General features: G+C 47.6%; 1 pseudogene; it reads left to right on the top strand.

Moving 5' to 3' along the window:
- Positions 1 to 24,186, top strand: part of LOC111973990 (neurogenic locus notch homolog protein 1-like) — a 68,870-nt pseudogene that overhangs the window by 26,448 nt on the left and 18,236 nt on the right.

Here is a 24,186-nt window from a genome sequence, read left to right on the forward strand (position 1 = left end):
TATCTAATGACACTGAAGCAGCAAACTTTGTGGAAATTAATATTGTGTCATTCTCAAAACTTTTGGCCATTAAATTAGTGATGAGCGAAAAATCGATGCAGTTACATCTCGGGATATTATTTTTGACGATAAATTGCATCGGATCGTTTTGACAATATCGCAATATAATTGTTGTGCTAGTTGGCTGTACCTGCACCAAAACTCTAGTATTTGTCCTTTGTAGCTTGTTCTCCATCTTCTTTTGAAATAGGGAGCAAATTTGTTTTCAGCATTTTTATTTCCATGACTGATCAAAACTTGTTTTCTCATGGCTCTTGTCTGTCTGCAGCAGACATATGGTGACCAATATGTTTGGAACATCAAATCACAATAAAACCACAGTATCGAATCGCAATACATATAAAATTGTGAGAATCGCAATACATATAAAATTGTGAGAATCGCAATACATATTGTATCGGCACCTAAGTATCGTGATAATATTTTATTGTGAGAGCCCTAATAAAGTTAAAATCGTGAATTTATTAAATGTCTCATCCTTTATTTACAAGATGAGTGTCTGTCTCCTCCAGGTAAGCAGTGCCAGGAGGCAGACCCCTGTGCCTCTAACCCCTGTGCCAACGGCGGGCATTGCACCCCCTTCGAGTCCCACTACATCTGTTCCTGCACCCCCTTCTTCTACGGTCAGACCTGCAAGCAGGACGTCAATGAATGTGCCCAGAGCCCCTCGCCCTGCCAGAACGAAGGGGTGTGTGTGAACGAGGTGGGCACCTACCGCTGCCAGTGTCCCCAGGAGTACACAGGCAAGCACTGTGATATCCGCTACCTACCCTGCAACCCCTCCCCCTGCCACAACGGGGCCACCTGCGTCCAGAAGGGAGACACCACCTACGAATGCTCCTGTGTGCCAGGTACTGCTCTGTTTAATGTGGTCCCGCCTGATCCACTATGAGCAGAAGCCTACATTTACATTACTTTTTAGTCATTTAGCAGGCGCTTGTATCCCGAACCATTTACAATCAGTCCATTCAACTATGAAAAAGTTTCAGTTATGTGAGATTATATAAAGTTAGGATTTGATCCTGTACGAACTTTCAACTTGTGCATCCGTTTCCACTTAGGGGCAGCTAAGTGTTTTCTCCGCCAGTCTACCCACTTCAAGCCATCTTGACTCAATCAAACATCCAAAACCACTGTGAATTAAACTAGCAGTACTATTCTCTGTTGTCTAGTGGCTGGTCATGATGTGAGTGCAGGAGGTGGAAACTGTGTGCAGTGGCTCCATAGGTGGCTGTGGTGTGTAGAGCTGTTGTAGTGGCTGCCACAGTGCTGGTGTGTGGTGAGAGCTTTTTGGTAGTGGCTCCTACGATGCGTGTTGTGTGGTGGTGAGAGCTGTTTGGTGTGGGCTCCAGTAGTGCTGTGTTGTGGAGAGCTTTTGTAGGTGCGTCCGAGAGTACTGTTGGTGGTGTTGAGAGGCTGTGTTGTATGTGGCTCCAGTGTGCTGTGTGTGGTGCAGAGCTGTTTTATCGGCGTCCTGCGGTGCTGTGTGGGAGAGGCTGTTTGGTAGTGGGTCCAGTGAGGTGCTGTGTAGGTGTGAGAGCTGTTGGTAGTGGCTCCACATGTGCCTGTGTGTAGAGTGATGAGCACTGCGTGTTAGCTGTCTGTGGGCTCCACAGTGCGTGTGTGTGTGAGCAGCTTGGTTTGTGGCTAAGGCTGTGCTCGGTTGCAGTGTTGCCGGCCCTAGCCTATGTTGGTGTGAGAGCTGTTTGTAGGTGGGCTCCACTACGTGCCTGTTGTGTGGAGCTGGTTTTGGTACGTGGCTCACATAGGCTGTGCTGTGTGAGAGCTTGTTTGTCATGTGCGTCTAGTCTCGTGTGTTGAACTTTTGTAGGGCTCCACATGCTAGTGTGTGAGAAGCATGTTTGTAGTGGCTCGCAGCAGGTGCGTGTGGTGAAGCTCGTTTTGTATGGCTGCCCACAGTGCTGTGTGTGTGAAGCGTGCTATGTAGTGGCTCATAGTGCTGTGTGTTGTAGAGAGCGTGGTTTGTAGGTGGCTCAGCAGGTCGTGTGTGTGTGAGAGCGTGTTCTGTTTGTGCGTGCCTGCCACGTTTGCTGTGGTGTGTGAGAGCTGTTTTAGTGGCTGCCGACGGTGCTGTGTGTGTGAGAGCGTGTTTGAGTGGTGCACAGTGCGTGTTGTGTGAGAGCTCGTTTGTAGTTGGGCGGTCCGCAGTGTGTGTGTTGAGAGCTGTTTGTAGTGGCTCCACAGTGCTGTGTGTGTGTGCGTGTGTGTGTGCGTGTGCGTGTGCGTGTGTGAGCAGGAAAGCATTGGGCCTTATTGTGAGGAAATGGCGGAGAGACAACATTCTCACAGCAAAATAGAGCCTGCTAGTCCTATAGGCAGGGTTACCAGGACTTGTCATCTTCTCTCCCCTCTCCCTGCTCCCCACCCATCACGTCACCACTTCCGCCCTGCTCTAAAGCCAGGCTGGGATAGACAGACCTCCACTGAGCTCCTAGCAAGCGCCATACCACTGTCTTTGTGCCTTGCACACTATTTTGGATGGTTCTCACAGTAACTTCAGTACCAAAGAAAAATTATTTATATTATGAATCAAGACAAGTATTCTCATTGTCAACAATCCAATGATGCTCAGATTCTACTCCCACAAAATTGGCAGTATTGCCTATTAAATGTCCCTGTCTTTTTCTTCTGCAGTCAGGGTGCCAAACAATAGTGTGGTGGTGTGTTGTGTAATGCCAGGGCAGGAAGGGTAGCTGTGGTGTGGCTGGCTGTTTTTCTGACTGCCACATACTCAAGGAGGGTTGCCACCGCTGCCATTCATTACCCTCTGAAGAAGGAGGCCGTTGACCACATTAACTGTAAAAGAGTTTCACTTCCCTTGTTTTGAAAGACACCAACCAGGCATTTTTTTAACTAGGAAAAGCAAAGAGAATGATCCAAAGAGACAAAAATATTTAGATATCCAATAGGTTTCCTTGATATTCCCTCTTTATCCATGAAAATCTAACATGATCCCTTCTGTTGAGATGAAAAACAACAGTGTGTAATATGTGTGTATTTAACATGATGTGCTGTCCTCTTCAGGTTTCTCGGGTCAGAACTGTGACACTAACAGTGACGACTGTCCAGGACACGAGTGTCACAATGGAGGAACCTGTGTGGACGGCGTTAACACCTATAACTGCCAATGCAAACCAGAATTCACAGGTAACCATACAGTACCCCTGACCCACCCACTCTTCTCTACACTCCTGGTAGAAGTTGCTCATGAATACAGATCTAGGATCAGATTACTAACCCCCAATCCTAACCTAGGTCATGAGGTGAATACAAAACATATACTGTATCACCCTGCATCAGTCTTTATGGGATAACTTTGACCCTACTCTGAACTCTACAGTGGAAGTGCCCTTTCTTTTCATTATTATTAATCGTTGGCTCTCGTTGGCTCTCGTTGGCTCTCGTTGGCTCTCGTTGACCCATTTGGGTGCACGTGCGCTGTTGACAAGTGCATTTCCTCCATGTTCTCCCCTATAGGCCAGTTCTGTACAGAGGACGTTGACGAGTGCCAACTGATGCCCAACGCGTGCCAGAACGGTGGAACGTGCCACAACATCTACGGTGCCTACCAGTGTGTGTGTGTCAACGGGTGGACGGGTGATGACTGTGGAGAGAATATTGACGACTGTGCCAATGCCGCCTGCTATCAGGGTGCCATCTGCCATGACCGTGTGGCGTCCTTCTTCTGCGAGTGTCCCCATGGTCGCACAGGTCAGCCAAAGCACTTTGGTCTTCTGCATTTCTCCTTGTTTTTGAATTGTTCTGACCCTGAGCTTTTTATACTTGTCTATCTCCCACCATTTTATGCTGAATCTCGTGTGTTTACAACAGTGATAGTAAATTGGTAGCCTTTCCTTTTATAGTGCCAGCAGCACATATACTCTCACTGTATTTACTATAGCTAGTTATTACAAGGTTGAAAAGCAATAACTAAATAAATAACTTTAACGAAGTAAATAACTGTAACGCCTATCAACGTCTCCTGTTGTTCTTGTGCTGTGCCAGGTCTGCTGTGTCACCTGGATGACGCCTGTATCAGTAACCCCTGTCAGAAAGGCTCTAACTGTGACACCAACCCCGTCAACGGCAAGGCCATCTGCACCTGTCCCCTTGGCTACATTGGCGCCGCTTGTGACCAGGATGTTGACGAGTGCTCACTAGGTAAGTAGGCTCAGACCACTGAGGGATGCTTTCATAAACACACATTAGATCAATATAGGAATAGGCTTTATTCTTCATGGGCTTCATTATGCTTGGTTAGTCAAGAACTAGAAATGTGATTTCCTCGACCTCAGAGATCAGAAACCCAGTCATGGGCCAGGGCTGACAGGGATGGAGGGGAGGCCGGTAGAAATCAGACAGATAGGGTCCGAGTAGCAGGAGGGCCATGAGCAGAGAGGCAGACAGGTAGCAACCCCTACACAGCAGAGAGGCAGACAGGTAGCAACCCACTACACAGCAAGAGGCAGGCCAGAGTAGCAAAGGTACACAGCAGAGAGGCGACAGGTGCAACCACCACGAGGCAGCAGGAGACCTCCAGCAGGAGTTGCAGACATAGCCCCTAACACCAGAGAGGTAGAGCAGGTAGGCAACCCTAACAAGCAAAGCAGAGAGTGGTTCAGCAACCCCTACACAGCAGAGATGGCAGAAGTAGCAACCCTTACCACAAGCGGAACAGGCGCACCTAGCGAGCAGTAGCAACCGCCTAGCACAGCAGAAGGCAGAACAGTTAGCAAAACCCTACACAGCAGAGAGGAAAAGACAGCGGGTAGACAACCCTACACAGCAGAGAGGCAGACAAGGTAAGCCTCAGAGCAAAACAGTAGACCCCTACACAGCAGAGAGCGACAGGTATAGCACCCCTCTACACAGCAGAGAGGCAGACAGCGTAGCAACCCCTACACAGCAGAAGTAGGCACGACATGGTAGCAACTCCTACACAGAGAGAGAGACACAGGTAGCAACCCTACCACAGCAGAGAGGTCAGTCAGGTTAGCAAAGCTCCCTACACAGCAGAGATGCAGGACGAGGTAGCAACCCTGACACAGCAGAAGGCAGCAGGTAGCAACCCACTACAAGCAGAGAGGCTAGAAGGGTTAGCCAACCCTACACAGCAGAGAGGTCGACAGGTAGCAACCACTACACAGCAGAGAGGCGACATTGTAGACCCTACAACAGCAGAGAGGGCAGACAGGTAGCAACCCCTACACAGCAGAGAGGTAGAACCAGGTGCAAACTACAGCAGAGAGGCAAATACCCTACAAGCAAGGTAGCCTACACAGCGAGTAGAAGATAACCACACAGCAGAGGCAAGCTAGCTACCCCTACAGAGCAGAGACGGTGAAAGGTAAGAACCACTACACAGCAGAGAGGCAGACAGGTTGAAACGACTACACAGCAGAGAGGTAGACAGTAGCAACCCTAATCAGCAGAGAGGCAGACAGGTAGCAGCCCCTACACAAGCAGAGAGCAGACAGGTAAGAACCACTACACAGGCAGAGAGGTAGACAGGGTAGCAACCCTACACAGGCAGAGAGGTTAGACAGGAAGCACCCTACAGGGCAGGAGAGGTAGACAGGTAGCAACACCTACAACAGCAGAGAGGTAAGACAGGTAAGCAACCCTACCAGAGAGAGAGGCTAGACAGGTAGAACCCGCTACACAGCAGAGAAGGTAGACAGGTAGCACCCTCACAGCAGTGACAGGTAGACAGGTAAACCACCATACACGAGCAGAGAGGGTAGACAGGGTTAGCAACCCCCTACACACGGACAGGTAGCACGTAAGCAACCCACAACTGCAGACAGCTAGACAGGAAGCAACCCCTACACAGCAGACAGGTAGGACACAGGTTAGAACCCTACACAGCAGAGAGGTCAGACAGGGTAGCACCACTACACAGCAGAGGAGGTGGACAGGTAGTCAACCGCCTACACGCAGACAGGTACGACAGGTAGCGAACCGCTACACTCAGCCAGAGAGGGGCAGGACAGGTAGCAATCCCTAGACAGCAGAGACGGTAGACAGGTAGGCAACCAGCTACAGCAGAAGGTAGACAGGTAGCAACCCCTTAAAACGCAAACAGCAAAGGCGGAGTTAGACAGGTAGCAACCCCTACCAGAGAGACGGGGTAGAACAGTTTTTAGGGGCAAAAAAAAAAACCCCCCTTAACACAGCAGAGAAGGCAGACAGAGCAACCCCTACCACAGCAAGAGATGGCAGAAGGCTGCAACCCACTACAACAGCAGAGAGGCTAAGGAGTAACAGCGAAGGCAGACCAGTGCAACCCCATAGGCCAGAGTAGGCAGACAGGTAGCAACCCTAACACAGCAGGAGTTTTGAAGTACAACCAAAGAGACAGGTAGCAACCGCTACACAGCAGAGAGGGTCAGACAGGTAAGCTTATACCTACTACAGCATAGCTAGACAGGTAGCAACCCCTAACACGCAGAGAGGCAGAAGGTAGCTACTTCTGACAAGCAGGTAGAGGGTAGACCAGGTAGAAAGCCTTACGACTAGCATTGAGTAGCAGAGAACCTGCACGGTAGGATGAGGCGTTGAAAGGCCCGCTACATGACGCAGAGAGGTAGAGACGTTAGCAAACCCTACAACGAGCAGAGTAGTAGATCAGGTAGCAACTCCTAACACAAGCAGAAGGAATTGTGGCACACAGTGAGACAGAATTGAAACCTACACGGCATGAGAGTCCAGGTAAGCAACCCCTACACAGCAGAGAGGTAGACAGGTAGCCAACTCCTACACATGCAGAGAGGCAGAACACGGTACGCTACCCTTCAAGAGCAGAGAGGTAGACAGTGAGAACCCCTAACACGGCAGGAGAGTCGATCAGGTAGCAACCCCTAACACAGCAGAAGGTAAGACAGGTAGCAACCCTACACAAGCAGAGATGTAGACACGTTAGCAAACCCCTACACAGCAGAGAGGTAGACCACGGTAGCAACCCCTACACAGCAGAGAGGTAGACAGGTAGCAACAACCTTCACAGCAGAGAGCAGACAGGTAGCACCACCTATACACAGCAGAGAGGCAAGACAGGTTAGCAACCCCTACACAGCAGAGAGTAGGACAGGTAAGATCCCGCGTACACAAGCAGAAGAGGTAGACAGGTTAGCAACCCCTCACAGCAGAGAGGCTAGCAGGTAGCAACCCCTACAACAAGCAGAGAGGAGACAGGGGAGAAACCCTACACAGCAGAGAGGTAGACAGTAGCAACCCTACACGCAGAGAGCGGTCCGGACAGGGTAGCAACCCCTACACGCAGAGAGGAGACAGGAGCAACCACCTACACACAGAGAGGTAGACAGGTTAGCATACCCCTACACTAGCAGAGAGGAGACATGTCTAGAAACCCCTTCACCAGCAGAGACAAGGCAGACAAGTTAGCAACCCCTACCACAGCAAGAGTGATGGTTACAACCCCTCACGCAGAGAGGGAGACAGGTATGCAAACCCCTACACAGCAGAGAGGCAGACAGGAGCAACCCTACACGCAGAGAGGTAGACAGGAGCAACCCCTAACACAGCAAGAGAGAGGTAGACGAGTTAGCACCCTAACAATACAGCAAGAGAGGTAGACGGTAGCAAACCCCTTCACAGACAGGAGAGGTAACAGTTAGCAACCCTACCACGGCAGAGAGGTAGACAGGTAAAGCAACCCACTACACAGCAGAGAGGTAGACACGGTAGCAACCACTACACAGCAGAAGAGGTAGACAGGTAGCACCCCTAACAGCAGAGAGAGGAGACAGGTTGATAACCCCTCACACGCAGAGAGAGCTAGACAAGTAGCAACCGCCTTACACAGCAGAGAGGTAGACAGGTAGCAACCCACACAACAGAGGCAACATTGACCCTCACACAAGCAGAGAGGAGACAGGTAGCAACCCCTACACAGCAGAGAGGTAGACCAGGTAGGCAACCCCTTACACAGCAGACGAGGTAGACAAGGTAGCAACCCTACACAGCAAGAGAGGAGACAGGTAGCGTCACCAATACAGAAGAGAGAGTACAGGTAGAAACGCCTACACAGCAGGAAGGTCGAACACGAGGTAGCAACCCCTACACAGCAGAGAGGTAGACAGTTAGCAACCCTACACAGCAGGAAGTAGACAGAGCAACCCCTACACAGCCAGAGAGGTGCAGACATAGAGCAACCCCTACACAGCAAGAGAGGTAGACAGTAGGCAACCCCTACACAGCAGAGAGGCAGACAGGTAGCAACCCCTACACAGCAGAGAGGCAGACAGGTAGCAACCCCTACACAGCAGAGAGCGTAGACAGTTAGCAACCCCTACACAGCAGAGAGGTAGACAGTACAACCCCTACACAGCAGAGAGGAGACACGTTAGAAACCCCATACAGCAGAGAGATAGACAGGTAGACCCCCACAAAGCAGAGAGGTAGACAGTTCAGCAACCACTACCCGCAGAGAGGTTAGACAGGTAGCAACCCCTACACAGCAGAGAGGTAGACACGGTAGCAAACACTACACAGCAGAAGAGTAGACAGGTAGCAAACCCCTTACACAGCAGAGAGGCAGACAGGTTGAAACCCCTACACAGCAGAGAGAGCAGACAGGTAGCAACCCCTACACAGCAAGAGAGTAGACAGGTAGCAACCCACACAGCAGAGAGGCAGACAGGTGGAAACCGCCTACACAGCAGAGAAGCAGACAGGTAGCAACCCCTACACAGCAGAGAGGTAGACAGTAGTGCAACCCGCTACACAGCAGGATAGAAGTAGCAACTCCTACACAGCAGAGAGGCAGACAGGTAGCAACCCTTACACGAGCAGAGAGGTAGACAGTTGCAAACCCCTACACGCAGAGAGGTGACAGGTAGCAACCCCTACACAGCAGAGAGGTCAGACCAGGTCTAGCAACAACTACCACAGCAGAGAGGTAGACAGTTTAGCAACCCCTACACCAGCAGAGAGGTAGACAGGTGCAACCCCTACACAGCAGAGAGGTAGACAGGTAGCAACCCCTTCACAAGCAGAGAGGCAGACAGGTAGCAACCCCTACACAAGCAGAGAGAGACAGGTAGCACCCCTACACAGCAGAGAGGTAGACGAGTTAGCAACCCCTACACAGCAGAGAGGTAGACAGGTCAGCACACCCCCTTCACAGACTCAGAGAGGCAGACAGGTTAGCAAACCCTACACCAGCAGAGAGGCAGACAGGTAGCAACCCCTACACAGCAGAGAGGTAGACAGGTAGCAACCACTACACAGCAGAGAGGTTAGACCAGATAGCCAACCCTACACAGCAGAGAGGTAGACAGGTAGCAACCAACCTACCACAGCAGAGAGCCGTAGACAAGGTAGCAACCCCTACACAGCAGAGAGGTAGACAGGTAGCAAACCCTTCACAGCAAGAGGCAGACAGGTAGCAACCCTACACAGCAGAGAGCAGACAGTAGCAACCCTACACGCAGAGAGGTAGACAGGTAGCACCCCTACACAGCAGAGAGGTAGACAGTGTAGCAACCCTCAACGCAGAGAGAGAACAGGTAGCAACCCCTACACAGCAGAGAGTAGACAGGTAGCAACCCCTCACAGCAGAGAGGTAGACAGTAGCAACAGCACTACACACCGCAGAGAGGTAGACAGGTAGCAACCCCTACACAGCAGAGAGGTAGACACGTGAGCAAACCCTACACACAGAAGGTAGGACAGGTAGCAACCACCTACACAGCAGAGAGAGACAGGTTGAAACCCCTAACACAGCAGAGAAGCAGACAGGTTAAGAACCCCTACACAGCAGAGAGGTAGACAGGTAGCAACCCCTAACACAGCAGAGGAGACAGGTGAAACCCCTACACAGCAGAGAAGCAGACAGGTAGCAACCCCTACACAGCAGAGAGGAGACAGGTAGCAACCCTACACAGCAGAGAGGTAGACGTAGCAACCCCACCCACAGCAGAGAGGCAGACAGGTAGACCCTACAAGCAGAGAGGTAAGACAGGTATGAAACCCCTACAGCAGAAGAGCGTCGCAGGTAGCAACCCCTACACAGCAGAGAGGTAGACAGGTAGCAACCCTACACAGCAGAGAGTAGACAGTGTAGCAACCCGACACAGCAGAGAGAGACAGGTAGCACCCCTTCACAGCAGAGAGGTAGAACAGTAGCAACCCCTCACAGCAGAGAGGGCAGCAGGTAGCAACCCCTACACAGCAGAGAGGCAGACAGTAGCAAACCCCTACACAGCAGAGCAGAGGTAGACAGGTAGCAACCCCTACACAGCAGAGAAGGATAGACACGGTACAAACCCTTACACAGCAGAGACGGCAGAAGGTAGCAAACCCCTACACAGCAGAGAGGAGACAGGTTAGCAACCCCTTACACAGCAGAGAGGTCAGACAGTTAGCAACCCCTACACAGCAGAGAGGTAGACAGTGAGCAACCCGACTACAGCACAGAGAGTAGACAGGTAGCAACCCCTACACAGCAGAGAGGAGGGACAGGTTCGGCCACCCCTACACAGCAGAGAGGTAACAGGTAGCAACGCCTCCACAGCAGAGAGGTAGGACAGGTTAGCAACCCCTCACACAGCAGAGAGGTAGACAGTAGCAAACCCACTCACAGCAGGAGAGCAGACAGTAGCAACCCCGTACACAGCAGTAGAGGCAGGACAGGTCAGCAACCCCTACACAGCAGAGAGGTAGACTATTAGCAACCCTACTACCAGCGAGAAGGTCAGACAGGTAGCAACCCCTACACAGCAGAGAGGTTAGACACGATAGCAAACCCCACACAGCAGAGAAGGTAGACAGGAGAACCCGCTCACAGCAAGAGAGTAGACAGTGTAGCAACCCCTACACAGCAGACAGGTAGCAGAGACAGACAGTAGAAACCCCTACACAGCACAAGAGGCAGACAGGAAAAGGCAACCCCTAGCACAGCAGAGTGAGACAGGTGAAACCCCTACACACAGAGAAGGTAGACAGTTAGAACCCCTACACAGCAGAGAGGTAGACAGGTAGCAACCCCTACACAACAGAGGGTTAGACAGGTTAGGCAACCCCTTACACCAGCAGAAGAGGTAGACAGGTAGCAACCCACTACACAAGCAGAGAAGGTAGACAGCGAGAGCAACCACTACACAGCAGAGAGGGTAGACAGTTTAGCAACCCCTACACGCAGAGGGCAGACAGGTGAAACCTACACAGCAGGAGCAGGCTAGCAACCCTCAGCACAGGTTAGCAACCCCTACACAGCAGAGAGGCAGACAGGTTGAAACCCCTACACAGCAGAGGAGTGACAGTAACACCTCCACAGCAGACAAGTAACACAAAGTAGACAGGTAGCAACCCCTACACAGCAGAAAGTAGACATTAGCAACCTACACAGCAGAGAGTAAGAGGTACAACCCCTACACGCAGAGGTACGAACGTTAAGGCAACCACTACCAGCAGACGTACAGTAGACCCTACAGCAGAGAGGCACAGGTAGCCACACAGCAGAGACGACGTGACCCCTACAAGCGGGCAGACGAAACCCGTACAACAGCAAGGACACAGATAAGCAACCCCTAACACAACAGGTACAACCTCCAAAGGTCGCAAAACAGATAACCACAACGCAGCGTACACCCAGCAACAGTAACCATAACAGACGAACACACTACAACAGCAGACCAGAAAACTAAGAGTAACCAACACCACAACGATACCTAACACAGACAGTTCACCTAAACGCAGTTAACAACCCTCCAGCAGTAAAACCTTTCACTCTTTACCCCGGATCTCCGGGAGCACCCCCCAACCCCCACACACATAATTTAAGCATAGCTGCATAGCCTTCACAAGTACAGATAGTAGCATCACAAATATCCATTAAATCACAAGCTCCAAGACACCAGATGAAAGATACAGATCTTGTGAATATAAGCCACCATTTCCAGATTTTTAAAATTGTTTACAGGGAAGACAAAATGTGTAAATCTATTCAGCTAAACACGTTAAGCAAAATACACAAACACCTATCGCTCAACTCCAGTCAGTCTTCTTACTCCTTCAGTGCCATATCACCAATTCGCTCAACTAAGATATTGATATTCCACTAAACACAGAAAAAAACCTCTGCAGATGACAGTCTGATTAACATATTCATGTATAGGATCAGTCTTTTTGTTAGAAAAGCAGTGCCTATTAGTCACGGTAGAAATCAACAGTTTACAATTGCACCACACATCACAAATCGACTAGGAATTACTAGAGTAGAGCAACGTGTATGAACCAATTTACTCCATCATAAAAATTCATAAAAATAGACAAAGCATAGGCAATGGAAGAAGACCCAGTCTTGTGATCTTCAGACCATAGTTCAGATTTTTCTAAGCGTTTTTTTTTTTTTTTCACGGCGAAAACACAAAAATCGATAAGTGTAAGCATACCACATGTAGAAACGTTACCAGAGCATCGATTCCAAGCCGTAAAGAGCGCTATAACGTAATACAACCGCCAAAATATCATTAAATTTTTTCACTAACCTTCTCAGAGCATTCTTCCGACTGACACTCCTGTAACATCAATTTTACATTACTACAGATTACACGTTTAGTTCAAAAGGTGCATATTTTGCCATACAAAACCGTGGTTAACACAATAAAATACTAGGCAATCAAGCTCAATAATGTCTGACGTATTCTATCAGAGAGTGATCTTAAGTTTTTAATTTGAAGCATAATCATATACTTGACTAAAAAATACAGGGTTGACAGCAATCGAAAAACAAATTAGTCTTAAGATGAACCGACTGATTTACATTTTTTTAAAATTATCCTATACTTTTCAATACAGGGTTGGGCAAGTGAAGCTATACCCAAACAAAATGGCGAAATATGCGTTAAAAATATTCGACAGTAAACACGATTTATCATTTTAAATATTGCTTACTTTGAGCTGTTCTTCCATCAGATTCTTGGGCATGTATCCTTTTTATGTATAAACGTCTTTGTCGATGATAGTCCTCGTGTTCCTTCGAAATGTCCACACCACACGGACCGACACCCTAAAACGTCTGTCGCAGAACTTTCAGAGTGCACGACAAATAAATCTCAGAACGCACTAAACGGATATAAATTGCTAATAAAACGTTTCAATTCACACTACATTTGATTGATGTTTTTACCAACTTATAACGACTGAAAAACATGACCGGAGACAATAGTTGTTGTTAAGAAAACGATTGGAACGAGGGCCAGGTCCGAATGGCCTTACACGCTGAAGGCGCACCTGTGAGAAAGGGGGTCCTCTGTCATTTTTGTCATTTATAATGGCTCGTGAACGTCCCATCGATTTCCCATTGAAAACGTGCATGACGTACAGACACCCAGAGGAAGACGTCTAGGCCAGCTGTCGGTTTCTGACCATAGCACTTCAACTGTGCCTCTAGTAAACAGACCCCAGATCAGAGGTAAAAAATTTCTGAAAATCTGAACGCCTGTCATTGAAAAGTAGCTGTTAGAAATTGTTCCTGTACACTCAGAGACACAAAATGCCAACTTCATATAGAAACTAGAAGGTCGTTTTTCTATCCGATCAACTAAACCAAATAATATGCATATTGCTACCGATTCAAAGATTTAGCACGAGGCAGCTTTAATTTGGAGACACAAATTATGCTACTATGCGGAACAGCAACCCCCTATAGTTGCAAGAAGTTAAACACCACTACACAGCAGACAGGTAACAACCCCGACACAGCAGACAGGTAACAACCCCTACACAGCAGAAGATACAACCATACACAGCAGACAGTAACAACCCCTACACAGCAGACAGTAACAACCACTACACAGCGCAGTAAACAACCCTACACAGCAGACAATTAACAACCACTACACAGCAGACAGGTAACAACCCTACACAGCAGACAGGTAACAACCCCTAACACAGCAGACAGATAAACAACCACTACACAGCAGACAGTAACAACCACCTAACAGCAGACAGATTAACCACCACTACACAGCAGGACAGATAACAACCCCTACACAAGCAGACAGACTAACAACCCACGCAGCACAGGACAGGAAGACGTAACAACCACTACACAGCAGACAGGTAAAACCTACACTGCAGACAGAACAAACCCCTACACAGCAGAAGGTTAACAACCACACACAGCAACAGGTAACAACCACTACAAAGCAGACAGGTAACAACCCTACACAGCAGACAGGTAACAACCCCACACCAGCAGACAGGTAACAACCCCTACACAGCGACACGGTAACAACCCACACAGCAGACAGGTAACAACCCCTACACAGCAGACAGGTAACAACCCCTACACAGCAGACAGGTAACAACCCCCTACACAGCAGACAGGTAACAACCCCTACACAGCAGACAGGTAACAACCACTACACAGCAGAGACAGTAACAACCCTCACAAGCAGAAGTAACAACCACTACACAGCGACAGGTAACAACCCTACACAGCAGACAGGTAACAACCCCGACACAGCAGACAGTGGCAACACACCACTACACAGCAGACAGGTAACAAACCACTACACAGCAGACAGGTAACAACCCTACACAGCAGACAGGAACAACCCCTAGCACGGGGCAGGACAGGTAACAACCCCTACACAGCAGACAGGTAACAACCCCTACACAGCAGACAGGTAACAACCCCGACACAGCAGACAGGTAACAACCACTACACAGCATTGTGAAGGAGCACACCCTGTAACATGTTTGTTAAGGTTCACTCCATGTCTCTTTGTGTGTCTAGGTGGCAACCCCTGTGAGCATGGAGGGAAGTGCCTGAACACCATGGGTTCGTTCCAGTGTAAGTGTCAGCCCGGCTTCTCTGGAGCTCGCTGTGAACACGACGTCAACGAGTGCCTCTCCAACCCCTGCCAGAACGAAGCCACCTGCCTCGACCAGATAGGAGGTTTCCACTGCATCTGTATGCCAGGTAAAGACACTGTTTTAATCAAAGGATGGCTGCAATCTAAACCCATATCTTTGAAGTCAGGCACTGTCAATGTTACTGTACAAACCTCATAGTTAACTAACTGGTCCTGTGTCTTGTTTCCCTTGCTAATTGGCTGCAGGCTACGAGGGACTGTTCTGCCAGATCAATACTGACGAGTGCGCCTACGACCCCTGCCTGAACAATGGGAAATGTATCGACAAGATCAACACCTTCCACTGCCAGTGCCCCACAGGTGAGCCCCGGGACGCTGCGGCAGTCTGAGGGGGGTCGATCACCCCCCTGGACTGGATGGGTGCGGGAGGCATACTCTAATCCCTGCCCTCAGGCAGGCTTTAGCAGGCCAGCGCTCGACGAGGAGGAAAATCCATAAGGAAGGGCTTGACAAAGTTTTGACTTAGAACAAGTTTTTACTCTGATGAGTGTGCACTTAAACTTGGTTTGGATGTAGCTAGCCACAATAACGTTATTTGAGAGAGAATTAAGCAGATAACGTCTAACTAAGAGTAGCAGCTGAAATAGGTTTGTGTTTTCATGTATTACATTTCTGTGTAGTTGTCGAAGCTGTTGTGGTGAGGTTTGGGTTTTGTGTGTAGTGATGTGTTGCATGTAGAAGCTGTTGTGGTGAGGTTTGGGTTTTGTGTGTAGTGATGTGTGCATGTAGAAGCTGTTGTGGTGAGGTTTGGGTTTTGTGTGTAGTGATGTGTTGCATGTAGAAGCTGTTGTGGTGAGGTTTGGGTTTTGTGTGTAGTGATGTGTTGCATGTAGAATCTAGATGATTTGAAGAGGTATTTCTACAGGGGTTCCATTAGGGTTGGACTCCAGTATGTGACGAGAGGCATTGAGGGTTCTGTTAGCAGAGGAGTGTTCTGATAGAAGAACGGGAGGCGGACCGACACTCAACAAGGTTTCTCAGCCTCTAAAATGTGTTTTTGTTTTCATTCTTTCAGCAGGGCTATTGAGGTGGAAGTAATTCTGATGGAAAATAGTGCAGTTCTCAGTTGGTTCTGATCAAAAATAGCTCAGAGAGAAAGGCAGGAGGCTCCGTGTGTTGAAAGTGCAGTTAACAGTAGAGCGGTACAGCAGAGAACACAAGAGTTTAGCTGCTGAAAAGCCCCCATATCTATGGGATGGGGATGGGGTAAGGGGGGCAGGAGAGAGGCCTGAATGAGACAGTAGTGAAAGTGGGAGGGGGTGTTGGGGTACGGGAGGGGAGGGGACTGAGACGCACAGACGGTTATGCTCTAGAGGGGTTATGGGGTAGAGGCGGGGGATTTTGGGGTCCCCATTGCCTGCTTGTGATGTAAATGTGTTCCTGTGTAAGCCCAGGCCGGGGTAGGGTCCTCTCTCCTTTCATTTCTGTACACATCATCTCCATGGAAACCCCACTCGTCCCTTTTGAAATGTGTGATTCCAGAAGCCCGGGCTAAATCCCCTCTTTGGCTCTGGGAGGTGTGTGTGAGGTAACTTTAGCGTTAGCATGGATGGACAGTGAAAATTGATAGGACCCTGTGTTGTGAATGGAGCAGAGCTAACAGATAGCCATGTAGCCACTTCCTATTTGGATTAGTGACAACTGGTTTCTGGCTGGCTGTTTGGCTTAGACCACCTGTGTGTTCTTTATCAGATAGAATCCTTCTTTTTACCACTTAGAATTCAAATGTGTGACTACTGAACACTGTCCGTTCCTGCGACAGAAGGTGGAAGAAGAAATAAAAACAGAGATCAGAATGACTAGAGAAAATAAGGGAGCCTGCTGGTTGATTTTCAATGATGAGGGATTTGAATAGCTGAGTTCAGAGGTCAAGCTAGCCCTGTTGGGAGAAGCAGGCGGGGAAAGGGGCGAGACCAGGACGGGAGAATGCACATTGTGATGGAAAAGTTTTGGGGGACAAAAGAGGCAACTGGCTCGGCTTTGCATTACATTGAGCAGACAGTCCCCCCTTTGTCTTTCACCCCTGGTCATGAGGCCTTGGAAGCCACCCCCCCCCCCCCTTTTTGGGAGCAGTGGTGAAAAGGAGTAGAAGGAAAGAACACAGTAAGCTGTAGTACGACAGGCATTTTGATTCATATGCAGCCATCTCTGTCATTGAGGGCTCTCATCATAATGTATGTAGGCTTCCAGGGATAGAGTGGGCATAGTTTGGGCTTGGTAAGATCACTCTAATGAACCACTCACTCACTCCCTACATCTTCTTGTTTTTCCAGGCTTTGCTGGGAACCTTTGCCAGATAGATATTGATGAGTGCTCCAGCACGCCTTGCAAGAATGGCGCCAAGTGCACGGATGGCCCCAATAAGTACACCTGTGAATGCACTGAAGGTATAAAAACAGAACGTTGTTATATTTGGTAACACACGTTTATTTTCCCTCGACTCCAATCCCGTTCAATATATTGAACAGATGTGAGTGGAGCAATGGTGCAAATTAAAAACACTCACAAAAGCTCTGATGAGGCCTTGGGGCTGATATGTAAGCTTAATAAAGAGCAGTGATACTAGCAGGAGCAGTGTGCGCGTTTCGTCTTTTTACTCATAAAAACAACAATAAAACAACAAACATAGATTTCAAAAGAAACTAAAACTGATTGAATGTTTTCTGGCTCCTGAATAGAATGGAGAGAAATTAGACTAAAGTGACCAACTCCATGTCTTTCTACCAGGTTACACGGGGCAACACTGTGAGACTGACATCAATGAGTGTTTCTCGGACCCCTGTCACTATGGTACTTGTAAGGATGGCCTGGCCTCCTTCACCTGCTACTGCCGCCTTGGTTACACGGGCCGGCTGTGTGAGACCAACATTAACGAGTGTCTGAGTCAGCCCTGTCGGAACGGAGGCATCTGCCATGACCGCGAGAACTCCTACATCTGCACCTGCCCCATGGGCACCGCAGGTCAGACGCATGCATGCACACACACACACACACACACACACACACACACACACACACACACACACACACACACACACACACTAAAAGACTTCTCTAAGCTCGAAACTGTCCTCGACACCCAGATTTACTTTAATCTGTGAAAATGTTACTATAGAAACTTTGATGATAATTTCTTTGCTTCTAGGTATAAACTGTGAAGTCAACCTGGACGACTGCAAGAGCAAGCCATGTGACTACGGGACATGCCTCGACAAGATCAATGGCTACGAGTGTGCCTGCGAGCCCGGCTACAGCGGTAAGTAGATACTGTAGGGGACCAGTTTGTCTGACTGTGGCTACCCAGGTTGAGATTTGAAGGGGGTACTCCTACCTCTCCTATTCAGACCTCTCAGGTGAAGGCAGGACAAACAAGAGCATAGAGGGTAGGGTGGAGGGGTGGAAGAGGGAGAGAGATGACAGATGGTAAGCGAATGCACTCCTTTTGAGGCCTTCTGTGGCAGTGTCACTTTCCAGACCCCCCCCCCCCCCCAACCTGTTGCCTAGACACAAGCTGGCCTCTCTCACCAGGCTCTGAAAGGACCAACACTCACCGGGGATTTCACTGGAGGAAAGATCCCCAGAAAGATTCCTGAAAGTTGATATTTTAAAAGGGGGGAAGCTGGTCCATGCTTTAGGGCTAAATGGCCTCTCTTCATGTTATGCGTGGCACCCACTGAATGGCGGCGGCATTTCAAGTGGCCAACAAAACCGGACTTAAAAAGCCCAAGTTTGTCTAGGTGGATACATTTACTGTGGGGATATAGAGCCCATTGTATGGTCCATTGTCTGGTGTAGCACGGGTTGGGCTTTGTGTTTTACTTCTAAATGATATCTTCATGGATTTTGACCAACTCCAAAGATTACGACATGATATTATGTTCAAAGTTTCATAACTTCTAACCATAAAGTGTTATTAATTTGTACAGGTAACTGACAAAATAATGGAAACTCTTGAGTAAATGAGGGATACAAAGTATATTAAAAGCTTGTGCTTCCACACAGGTGTGGTTCCTGAGAAGGGTTGCAAAGGGTCAGAAACTTTCCGGGAAATTTCCAGGAATTTTCCATGGGAAGTTAAGCCCGGGAATTTGGGGAATTTTGCTTAAAATAATCAAAAAGTTAGCTTATAACAGTGAATATTTTTTGTGGGATACACATAAGGCAATTCTAGGTCTTGTGGCATATTTTGGTTACACTATCCCCAATTCAATGGAATTGCAAACCTCTGCATGCACAGTGCATTTTTCCATCACATGTGCAGTGCATTCTTCCATCACATGTACAGCTGATTCTCAAGATCTTGCACACTAATGAGATGCTATTGAGCCCACACTACTACACTGTCTGAGCCAAGGACTACATGCTTTCTGGTAAGTTTTGATTACAATACTGGGTGGGGTGAATATATTTTATGACATACATACATTTTTGTAAACTAGTAAATAGCAGCCTACAGCAAAGTGTGTTTAAATAATTTCTAACTTAACTGATAGTTCGTTTTTGCTACCATGTGGATTTTAGCTTGCTTGAGTGTTAATTCACCTGTTTCCAAACATGTTTCATTTTAAAACATTTATCTTACAAAGGAGTTGTTTAATCTAACTGCTTAACTATTTATCTGTACATGGAATTGTATTTTTTTAAACATTTTTTTTCTAATCTTTACAGGAAAATGCCACGGGCACTATCTGATGTGTGGAGACATTTTACTGCAGCTAATGTAGAAGGAAAAGCGGTGTACATTTGCAAGTACTGTGCCAAATCATATGTGAAGAATGCAACAAAGATGCAGAATCATCTGGCCAAGTGCATAGTTCCCTCACCGCATAGTTCCCTCACCGCTCACAACAAGCAACCTCTGACAAAAGTCCCTCTACTTCTATTCGATGTGAAAATTATGAATCAGACACCTTATCGATAGCAACAGTTCATGGTCCTCCTGGAATCAGAAGTTTTTTGACTCAATGGAGGAACATAGTCAGACAAATGCTGATGAATGTCTTGTTCGAGCTGTGTATGCAACTGGTTCACCTCTGATGCTCACATGCAATGTGTATTGGAAGAGATTTCTGAATGTTCTTTGCCCAGCATACACCCTCCAAACAGACATGCTTTATCTACTCATTTGCTGGATGCAGAGTTCAACAGAGTTCAAGTGAAGGTCAAGCAAATCATAGAGAAAGCAGACTGTATTGCAATCATCTCTGATGGGTGGTCGAATGTTCGTGGGCAAGGAATAATTAACTACATCTCCACCCCTCAACCAGTATTCTACAAGAGCACAGACACAAGGGACAACAGACACACCGGTCTCTACATTGCAGATGAGCTGAAGGCAGTCATCAATGACCTTGGACCACAGAAGGTATTTGCACTGGTACAGACAATGCTGCGAACATGAATGCTGCTTGGTCTAAAGTGGAGGAGTCCTACCCTCACATCACACCCATTGGCTATGCTGCTCATGCATTGAATCTGCTCCTCAAGGACATCATGGCACAAAAGATGGGTACACTCTACAAGAGAGCCAAGGAAATGGTTTGTGAAGGGTCATCAAGTTACAGCAGCAATCTACCTCACCAAGCAAGTGAGAAGAATAAGAGCACCACATTGAAGCTGCCCAGCAACACCCATTGGGATGGTGTCGTCATCATGTTTGACAGTCTCCTGGAGGGGAAGGAGTCTCTCCAAGAAATGGCCATATCACAGTCTGCCGATATGGACAGCTCCATCAAGAGGATGCTCCTGGATAATGTATTTTGGGAGAGAGTGGTAAGCAGCCTGAAACCCCTGGAACCTATAGCACTAGCCGTTGCACGGATTGATGGAGACAATGCCATCCTGTCTGTGTTCAGGCTCTGCTTGCGAGAGAAGAAATCCATACTGCCCTGCCCACTTCACTGTTGCTCCAAGCAGAGGAAACTGCAGTTCTGAAATACATCAACAAGCTTGAAGACTTCTGCCTGAAGCCCATACACGCCGCAGCGTACATGTTGGACCCCAAGTATGCTGGCAAGAGCATCCTGTCTGGTGCAGAGATCAACAAGGCCTATGGTGTCATCACTACYGTGTCTCGCCACCTTGGCCTGGATGAGGGCAAGGTTCTTGGCAGTCTGGCGAAGTACACTTCCAAGCAAGGGCTTTGGGATGGAGATGCAATATGGCAGTCGTGCCAACATATCTCATCAGCCACCTGGTGGAAGGGACTTTGTGGATCTGAGGCTCTTTCCCCTGTTGCCTCCATCATCCTCCAAATCCCACCAACATCAACCGCCTCAGAGCGCAACTGGTCCTTGTTTGAAGACACACACACCAAAGCACACAACAGGCTGACCAATACAAGGGTTGAAAAATTGGTTGCATCTGGGCAAATTTGAGGCTTTTTTAGTCTGACAAAGAGCCATCCTCAAGAAGGTTGGAAAGTGACAGTGAAGATGAGGCCTCAGAGTCTGGTGTTCAAGAGGTGGACATTGAGGAGGTCCAGGGAGAAGACATGGAAACCTGAGAGGAAGACAACCAAAGCTTTAGTTTCTAGACTATCATTTTACAGATGTATGTTGAAAATGCGATGGGAGATGCGATGGATCATTGGGGATCATTCAATATTCCCTTTCTTTTGTTGTTCATTGAAGTCATCCCATGTGAAGAGTCAACTCATTTAATTTAAGTTCAATTCGTAACTAAATTGTTTTAAAAAAATTATATTGGAAGGATTTAATCATTTGCAATTATGTCTACTTATGATAAGGTAAAATGTTTATGTTTCTGTCTCCATATAATATGGTAAATATATCCAATTCAAAAAACATCTACATTTAAATGGTATTAATATTAATTTGCATGTATTTCCGTTAATTCCCATATATTCCCGTTAATTCTCATGGAAAGTTTCCACCTCTGAATATTCCCCAAAATGTGCAACCGTATTCGTGAGTTAATTAAGCAGTTAACATCCCATCATGCTTAGGGTCATGTATGAAAATCCTGGGCAGGCTACCATGGCTTTTACCCCATAGGATGACAATGCCCCTGTCTACAGGGCACGAGAGGTCACTGAATTATTTTATGAGTATGAAAACGATGTAATGCATATGGTGTCTCAGTCACCAGATCTTAACCCAATTGAACACTTATGGGAGATTCTGGAGCGACCTAAGACAGCGTTTCCATCACCATCAACAAAACACCAAATTATGGAATTTATGGTGGAAGAATGGTGTCGCATCCCCCCTATAGAGTTCCAGACTTGTAGAATCTATGCCAAGGTGCATTGAAGCTGTTCTGGCTCGTGGTGACCCAATGACCCATTAAGACACTTTATGTTGTTTCTTCCTTTACCTTGGCAGTTACCTGTATCATTTTCTAACACCAATTGAATCAGTTTGTAAACTGTAAATGTTCCTTGTGCTATAAAGTTGAGACACTACTGTACGAGAGGTCAGAGAGGTAAACATGTTCATGGGTTCTGGTTCACAGGGACCATGTGCAACATCAACCTTGACGAATGTGCCCTCAACCCATGTCACAACGGTGGCACCTGTGTCGATGGCATCAACAGCTTCACCTGTCTGTGTCCAGAGGGTTACCATGACACCACCTGCTTCTCCCAGGTCAATGAGTGCCTTAGCAACCCGTGTATCCATGGCCACTGTCAGGACAAAGTCAATGGGTGAGTCTGTTTTTCTCATCTGTTTCAATGCCAAGGAAATCACTAAGTTGTGTTTTGTGTACATCTAGAAATCTTCCTTACATATATGGTATGAATATATCTACAGTAAATCCCTAAGTATTCATAAAAGGTGTGGATTTGAGGACTCAAAGTGGAATTTAGTGTCTGTTACTCTGATATTGAGCTTTCCCACCTTTTCCTTAGTTACAACTGTCTGTGTGACAATGGCTGGAGTGGCAAGAACTGTGACATCAACAACAACGAGTGTGAGTCCAACCCCTGCATGAACGGAGGCACCTGCAAGGATATGACGAGCGGATATGTGTGTTCCTGCAGAATCGGCTTCACTGGTGAGTAAGTGTGTGTGTGTGTGTGTGTGTGTACGTGTGTATGGTCCTCGAGATTGCACTCCCACCATCAATACATTTTATATTGATTTGATCTATTTGACCCTGACTCTTAACTCAAACTCATGTGCTTGATAACTTCTTGACCTTTTGATCCCAGGTCCAAGCTGTCAGACCAACATTAACGAATGTGCCTCCAATCCCTGCCTGAACCAAGGGACCTGCATCGATGATGTCTCTGCGTACAAGTGCAACTGCCTACTGCCATATACCGGTATGAACATATTTGGCTATTGTGAAATATATGTCTGATGGTCTATCTAAGCGTAATGTTTTGGTATTTCCTTGCTGTGGTGCTCAAAGTTCTAGCTTCTCTAAGGCACTGGACGTTCAGGAAAAACATGCTCCGGAAGACCAAGCTGTCAATGAATGTCCAGCAGCAAGACTTCCTCTTGGCTAAAACTCCAGCGTCTGTTGTGTTGACGTTGTGTCCCTGATAACAGTACAGGGAAATATTTGTAAGAAGTCCTCACATCCATTTCTCCCTCGTATTATTTGATAAAACAGATAATGATGGACTGACTGCCTTTGGGCAACCTTTTTATTTATTCCCTGAGTCTTCTTTTTGGAAAATTCCACCCTGCGTCGAGAGCTGGAATAATAGTGGCTCTGGTTGTGTGACGGAGGGGTGGGAACTGAACGGCCCAGCTGCTTGACACATTTCCTGTTTGCAGACTTCCTGTCTCACAGAACAGCAAATGCCTTGACAATAGCAGGAAACTCCAGCCTGCTTCCTGTCCGTGCTGGGTGTCGTGGAAACAGACAGATAGGGAAATGTCTCCGTAGGCCCAAACAGGTCTGCTCTCTAACACTCACAGACCTTTTCACTGTGGGCAAGAAGCCTCCTGAATGAAGTGTGTGTTTAAATGTCCAACAAAAGCATTATCTATGGGCGATCTATCCAGTGTCCAGACACCCACTACTTCCAGTTATGATACTCTGGTTCCGAAAACAATAATATTAGACACGATAATAATATGAGAACAATAATATTGAACACTGTTCATGTCCATTATCTAAAAATGTGTGTGGTGTGTGTGTGTGTGTGATAGGTGAGAACTGTGAGACCCTGCTGGCACCCTGCAGCACCAAACCCTGCAAGAACGCAGGTGTGTGTCAGGAG

The sequence above is a fragment of the Salvelinus sp. IW2-2015 genome, linkage group LG15 (genome assembly GCF_002910315.2).
Source record: "Salvelinus sp. IW2-2015 linkage group LG15, ASM291031v2, whole genome shotgun sequence".
In the NCBI taxonomy this organism is placed as follows: Eukaryota; Metazoa; Chordata; class Actinopteri; order Salmoniformes; family Salmonidae; genus Salvelinus; species Salvelinus sp. IW2-2015.